Genomic DNA, 6,000 nt, shown 5'->3' with positions numbered 1-6,000 from the left:
CAACTCCCTGGCTTTTCTCTGATTCCTGACTGGACACAGTGTGACCAGTCACTTTCATGATCTTGTCACTATATTGTCCCTGACATGCCAGACTCTTAAAGCATGAACCAAAGTGAACACTTCCTCCCTTAAGATGTGTTTGTAAGATTCTTTGTAAAGGAGGCAAGAAAAGTGAGGCAGTGAGACAGCTCAGTGAGGTGCGGTGCTTGCCACACAAGCCTGACAGATTCTCTCTCTGGACCTTGGGAAAGGTGACAAGAGAGCACTGACTCCACAAAGTTATCCTCTGACTGCCACAGATCCTGACCTCTGACCTTCAGACCCTGTCTCAAGAAAGTACAGTGGAGCAGGATAGAGTGAAATATTCAGGGCTGACTTTACACATACACACATAAACATATATATATATATATATATATATATATATATATATATATATATATATGTTCTCACACACATACATATATATGCACATACACACATATATACATTCCCACACATATACACATATATATACATGCACACACATATATATACTCACACACATATACACACAAATATATATACTCACACACATATACCACATATACACACATATATGCACTCACATATACACATATACATATTCACACATATATACACTCACATAACACACACACATATATACATATACACACACATATATATACTCACATACACGCATACAATACTCACACACATATACACATACACACATACATACCACACACACACCCATACACAATCACTAATAATTTAAGAAAAGAAACAAGGTGATCACATACTTTTAATCCTATCACTCAGGGGACTAAAGCAGGCAGATTTTTTTATAAATTAAAAAGTAGCTTGGTCTACATAGCAAGTTCCAGACCAGCCAAAGCTGCATAGTAAGTCAGACATGGTGTGGGGGGGGAACTAATATATACTCAAAAACCTGAAGGAATGCCCAAATGAAGATGCATAAGACTTCATTTGGCGGGGGGGTGGGGGGGCTGTCAAGAAGACAGGGTTTCTTTATAGCTTTGGCTGTCCTGAAACTCACTCTGTAGACCAGGCTGGTCTCGAACTCACAGAGATCCATCTGCCTCTGCTAGGATCCCAAGTGCTAGGATCAAAGGTGTGTGCCACCACTGCCCGGCCCAGCATACAACTTTTAAGCAACTTAAATTTATCTATTAATTTTCTGTAAGCATTCCTTTTTCGTTAAAATTACTTTAAAATATCAGGACTGTAATCAAGGGCTGTCACCAGGACTCATCAGGCAGACACTTGGAAAAACTTGGCTTTGGCCTCCATTGTATGCAGCCAACTTCATTATGCTGCCTGCCTAATAATTATAGATCTTATTAACACGCATGGGTTCAAAACATAAAAACAATAGACACTGCAAATCGCATGCTCCCCTAAGGGCGTAAAATTTCACACACTTCACACACTAATGTGCAAAACATGATTTGTGTTTGTTCAACTCAGGCACTGGAGTTCTCTAAATACAGTGAACGTCTGCAATTTCATGTTGACGTAAGCTGCACTTTCTGGAGCTTTGAGGAAAAGAAACAGTTTATCACAAGGCTGTCATTGCATTCCTGTCTTCTTTGCACACAAGTCAGTCCACAGCTAACCAACACAGAAATACACATTTAAGAATTCCCAGGCAGCAGGGCATGGTGGCGCACGCCTTTAATCCCAGCACTCGGGAGGCAGAGGCAGGCAGATCGCTGTGAGTTCGAGGCCAGCCTGGTCTACAAAGTGAGTCCAGTACAGCCAAGGCTACACAGAGAAACCCTGTCTTGAAAAACCAAAAAAAAAAAAAAAAAAAAAAAAAAAAAGAATTATCAGGCAGTAGCCTGGGACGATGGTAATTGTGTTCATCAAAGGAAACAGAGACACACACAAAAAGAAAGCCAAAAATGAAACATAAATCACTTACAATCTCATGATCTAAAAGAGCTCCACTTGTAAATATATTGCATTTCTTATATTGCATTTACTCAGTGTGTGTGTGTGTGTGTGTGTGTGTGTGTGTGTGTGTGTGTGGTGTGTTGAGAGAGAACATGCTTACTACACAGGCCTGCATCTTCCATGGCATGTCAGGGACCTTAGAGAAGAACTTGAAGGAGTCTGTCCTCCCCTCCCACCATGTGGGGCTCAGGGATGGAACCCCACATGTCTTCAGGCTCGGCGACAGGTGCCTTTGCCCACCGAGCTATTTCCCTAGCTCACAGTGTTAATGATTTGGTTTATTTTGTTCCGTTGTTTTTATGAGCACATTTCTCAAATTGAGATGATTTTGTACACAGCTTTTTTTTTTCACTGATGTAAACCTGTATGTTTTGAGCGCCTTCTGTGTTTATTCAAATCTTGGTAAATGTATTTTTAATGTATGTGTCTTCCACCGTATGAGTTTACATCAGTTACTTCATCATGCCTTATTGATGAACATTGAAATGCCTCACTTTTCTATCATTATCAGAAATACCTGCCTGCTGGTGCAGGCCTGAGATCCCAGTTGCTATGGAGGGTGAGAGAGCAGGATCAAGGCCAGTGTGGGTAACTTGGTGAGACCTTGCTTCAAACTAACGAGAGAAGGGGGGCGGGGCGTAGGTCAGTGGTAGAGCTCTTACCTAGCATGTCAAACTCCTAGTACTGCGAAAACAACAAAACAGGAAGGCTGGGGAAAGTGTCCAGTGGTTAAAGAGCTTGCAATGATAACATAAGGACCAGAATTTGAATCTCTAAGAGCCCAAGTTAACGCCAGATGGGTGTAGGCAGCTTGCTTGTAATTCCAGCCTCCTTGGAAGTTGGAAACAGGCATCCCTGGCACAAGTAGAATAACAAGACTAGCCATGTCAGTGAGGCCCAGGTTTGACTAAGAGCCCCAGCTTCAATAAGCAAAGCAGAAAAGGAACCCAACACGGGTACTGACATTAACCTCAGGCGTCCGCACACAGGCTCACACACTCCTACGTGCAGAGTAGAGGAATGTTAATTCAGGACATAGCTGTTCTGGCAAGAGATCACATCCAAAGGACTTCTAGGTCTGCGTCATCATGCTAGAATACAAGCACGCCTTTAATCCAGGAGACAAGAGGCAAACAGATCTGAGTTCAAGGCCAGCCTGGTATAGAGCAAGTATCAGGTAAAGAAAAGCTTAGGTCCAGGCAGGTGGTACATGCCTTCAATCCCAAACAAAGGAAATGTTAATTTGTAGAAGGAAGCACCCATGTTTAAAAGTGATGTCTAATTGAATGGCAGAAAAGGTGACGAATCAGAGATTTGACAGAATAGGATATGCCCAACTCTCACTAGGAGAGAGAGGAAAGGGAAGCTACTTAAGAGGCAGTATTACAGAGAGATGAGGCAGTTTTACCATGACAGCAATTGAGAGATGGGTTACAGAGAGAGAACTCAGGTGAAGACAGAACGAGCCAGAAAAATTAGATGAAACCAGAATATTACAACAGATTGCTGAGTTAGACTGAGGACAAGCAGAACAATTCCAGACTGAGAGAGAAGCCAGATTAAGCACGTCAGCTGGGAGAAGAGTTTGCGCTAGAACAGCTGAGTTGAACCAGCCAGCCCAGAGCCCAGAAAGAACAAGTGAGGGTGAGCTCATTAAGCAGTAAGTCTCAGAGGTTCAAAACATTCTAGGCCTAGAGTAGATTGCCCGGAGGCTAGAAGCTTCCAGGGCTAGGACAAGGTTAGCAGAAGGAGGCAGACAACAACTAAGACAAAAGAATACAAATTACTTTCACAGTGCAGCACACACGTGTGGCCCCTACACACATGAAAATGGGAGAAGGAGAACAAATAAGAGATGAATATTCATTCACACTTACACTGTGAAGTTGAGCCCAGGCCTACAAAGCTGTTACCTGTGACCACATCTCTGAGCTATTTTGGGAACTCATCCTATAGAAATACAGAGCTGGAAAAACACAAGTTTGTTTAGGACTCTTAGCACATCCTAGCAAATGACCTTCCAGAAAGATGTTCAGGTTACAGCTAACTAACCCAGGGCTAAGGCGCCCATTTCACTGTGCCTTGGGCCATACTGAGTGTGTATATTTTAGGGTAAAATTACTTGTCTGTGTGATGTTGATTCATGTTATTAGGTTAACGTGTGGGTTGTCAACATACTCCCCAGGATTGATAACTCCTGATGCAAGATGTATACAAAATAAATTTTTGCAGAAAATTTTACTTTCCTCTGAATTGACGTGATAACTTACGTAGAGTTGATTTTTAATATCCCGTCACGACTTCAATTCTTGAGTCAATAATAATTGATCTTTGGTGTTGTGGTGGTGGGGTTAGGGTTTATTGATTTTATTTTCCATCTATGTGTGTCTGGTGCCTATGGGGGGTCAGAAAAAAGGTGTTGAATTCCCCTGGATCTGGAGAGGCAGGAGGTGGTGAGCTGCTGTGTGGGTGCTGGGACTTGAACCTGAGTTGGAGGAACAAGAATGCTAAACCTGGGAGCCGCCTCCCCAGCCCCAGCGATGGGCTTTGATGTCAGTGTGATTGTCATCCTTGGTTTTCTTTTCTTTCAGGCATGGTCTTCCTGTTTTCCTCTTCCCTAGTGCCGGGTTTTCAGGGGTTTACCACAGCACTCAGGAGCTTAGGGGACGTGCAACAGACACCAGGGTCAGCCAAATGCACCCATGAGCTAAAAGCCTGGCAACTCGGGTTTAATACCTGGAACTCACACATTAGAAGGGAAAAAAAGAGTCCTGCAATTTATTTTCTGACCCCCACGTGAATACACACAAATAAATAGATAAACGGTTTTAAAGGGTACACTAAAAAATGCAAAAAAAATAAAATAAAATAAAATAAAATACAATAAAATCACAGTTCAGAATTTTGCTAAACTGTGTTTGTCTAGTGGGGCTTCTGAAACTGTTCAGCTAGAGAAGAGTATTTGCATTTTCACACACATGTCGATGGCAAGCAATCACCTGCCCAATCAGGAGCCTTTTCTTCATCGATTTTTCTGCAGGTTTCCCTCACTTCGAAGCTAGCTATGACATTAACAGCAGCTTGTCTTCCATCCTAGCGCTCCCTTTTTCAAGTGTCACCCGCTTGCTCAAAATTGCTTCCTCAAAGGGCAGCCGTTTGTTTTTAACATTTAAATTATGTAAAGTTTCAGGTGATTTCTTCAGATGAAAAACAGATGTGGAAAAGAAAACACAGGCAACGGAAGAAAAAAAAAAAAAAACACGCCTGGCCACAATTTATTTGCTAGAACACAGGAGTCCCAATGCAATCTCTACTTTTACCCCCCCAGAGTCTAAATCAATAACATTTTCCTACAGACTCTGGCACACCCGGGACTACTACCAACACAGCTTCTTTCTAAAGCACACAGCCATGCCACCCAAAATCAGGTAATTAATTATTCCCATCCTATAGGTGACGAAACCAGAGGTCCAAGCGGCCGGACCTGGGATGCACTGTGTCTGTCTTCTTCCAGGACCTGGGCCTGCTTCCTGTGGTTCTGTTTATTGTTTTAAATGTGTGTGTCAGTAGGGGAGCAAGTGTGTGGAGATCAGAGGATGACTTTTGGGGGTCACTTTGTTCCTTCCACCATGTTTGGTCCCGGGGATCAAACCCAGGTTGTCAGGATGGGCACTAACCTCTTGAGCCACGTCACCAGCCCTGTTAGACGCTGTGCTTTCAACAAAATATAAACACAAAGAGTGCCCGGGGAATATAGCACATGTCTGTAAAGGGGCCCCTCAGAGTCGGTACAGAGCATACCCAGACACCAAGTTCTCAGCACAAAGGCGATCCATTACCAGAGAGGGACAAACGGGAGGGGGTGGGGGGAAGGGGTTGCATGGTTTGGTTTGTTTTTTGCGGTGGGGGGGCGGGGCGAGCGGGGAAGAGTCTGCGCTAGGGTAGTTGTTAAGTCCGGATTGGACAGGCTAGCCAGGGTAGCCAAATAATACATTTCCAATGCTGGACTGTTGGTGTTTA

This window comes from Acomys russatus, unplaced genomic scaffold (assembly GCF_903995435.1).
Source record: "Acomys russatus unplaced genomic scaffold, mAcoRus1.1, whole genome shotgun sequence".
In the NCBI taxonomy this organism is placed as follows: domain Eukaryota; kingdom Metazoa; phylum Chordata; class Mammalia; order Rodentia; family Muridae; genus Acomys; species Acomys russatus.
This window is presented reverse-complemented; position numbering follows the sequence as displayed.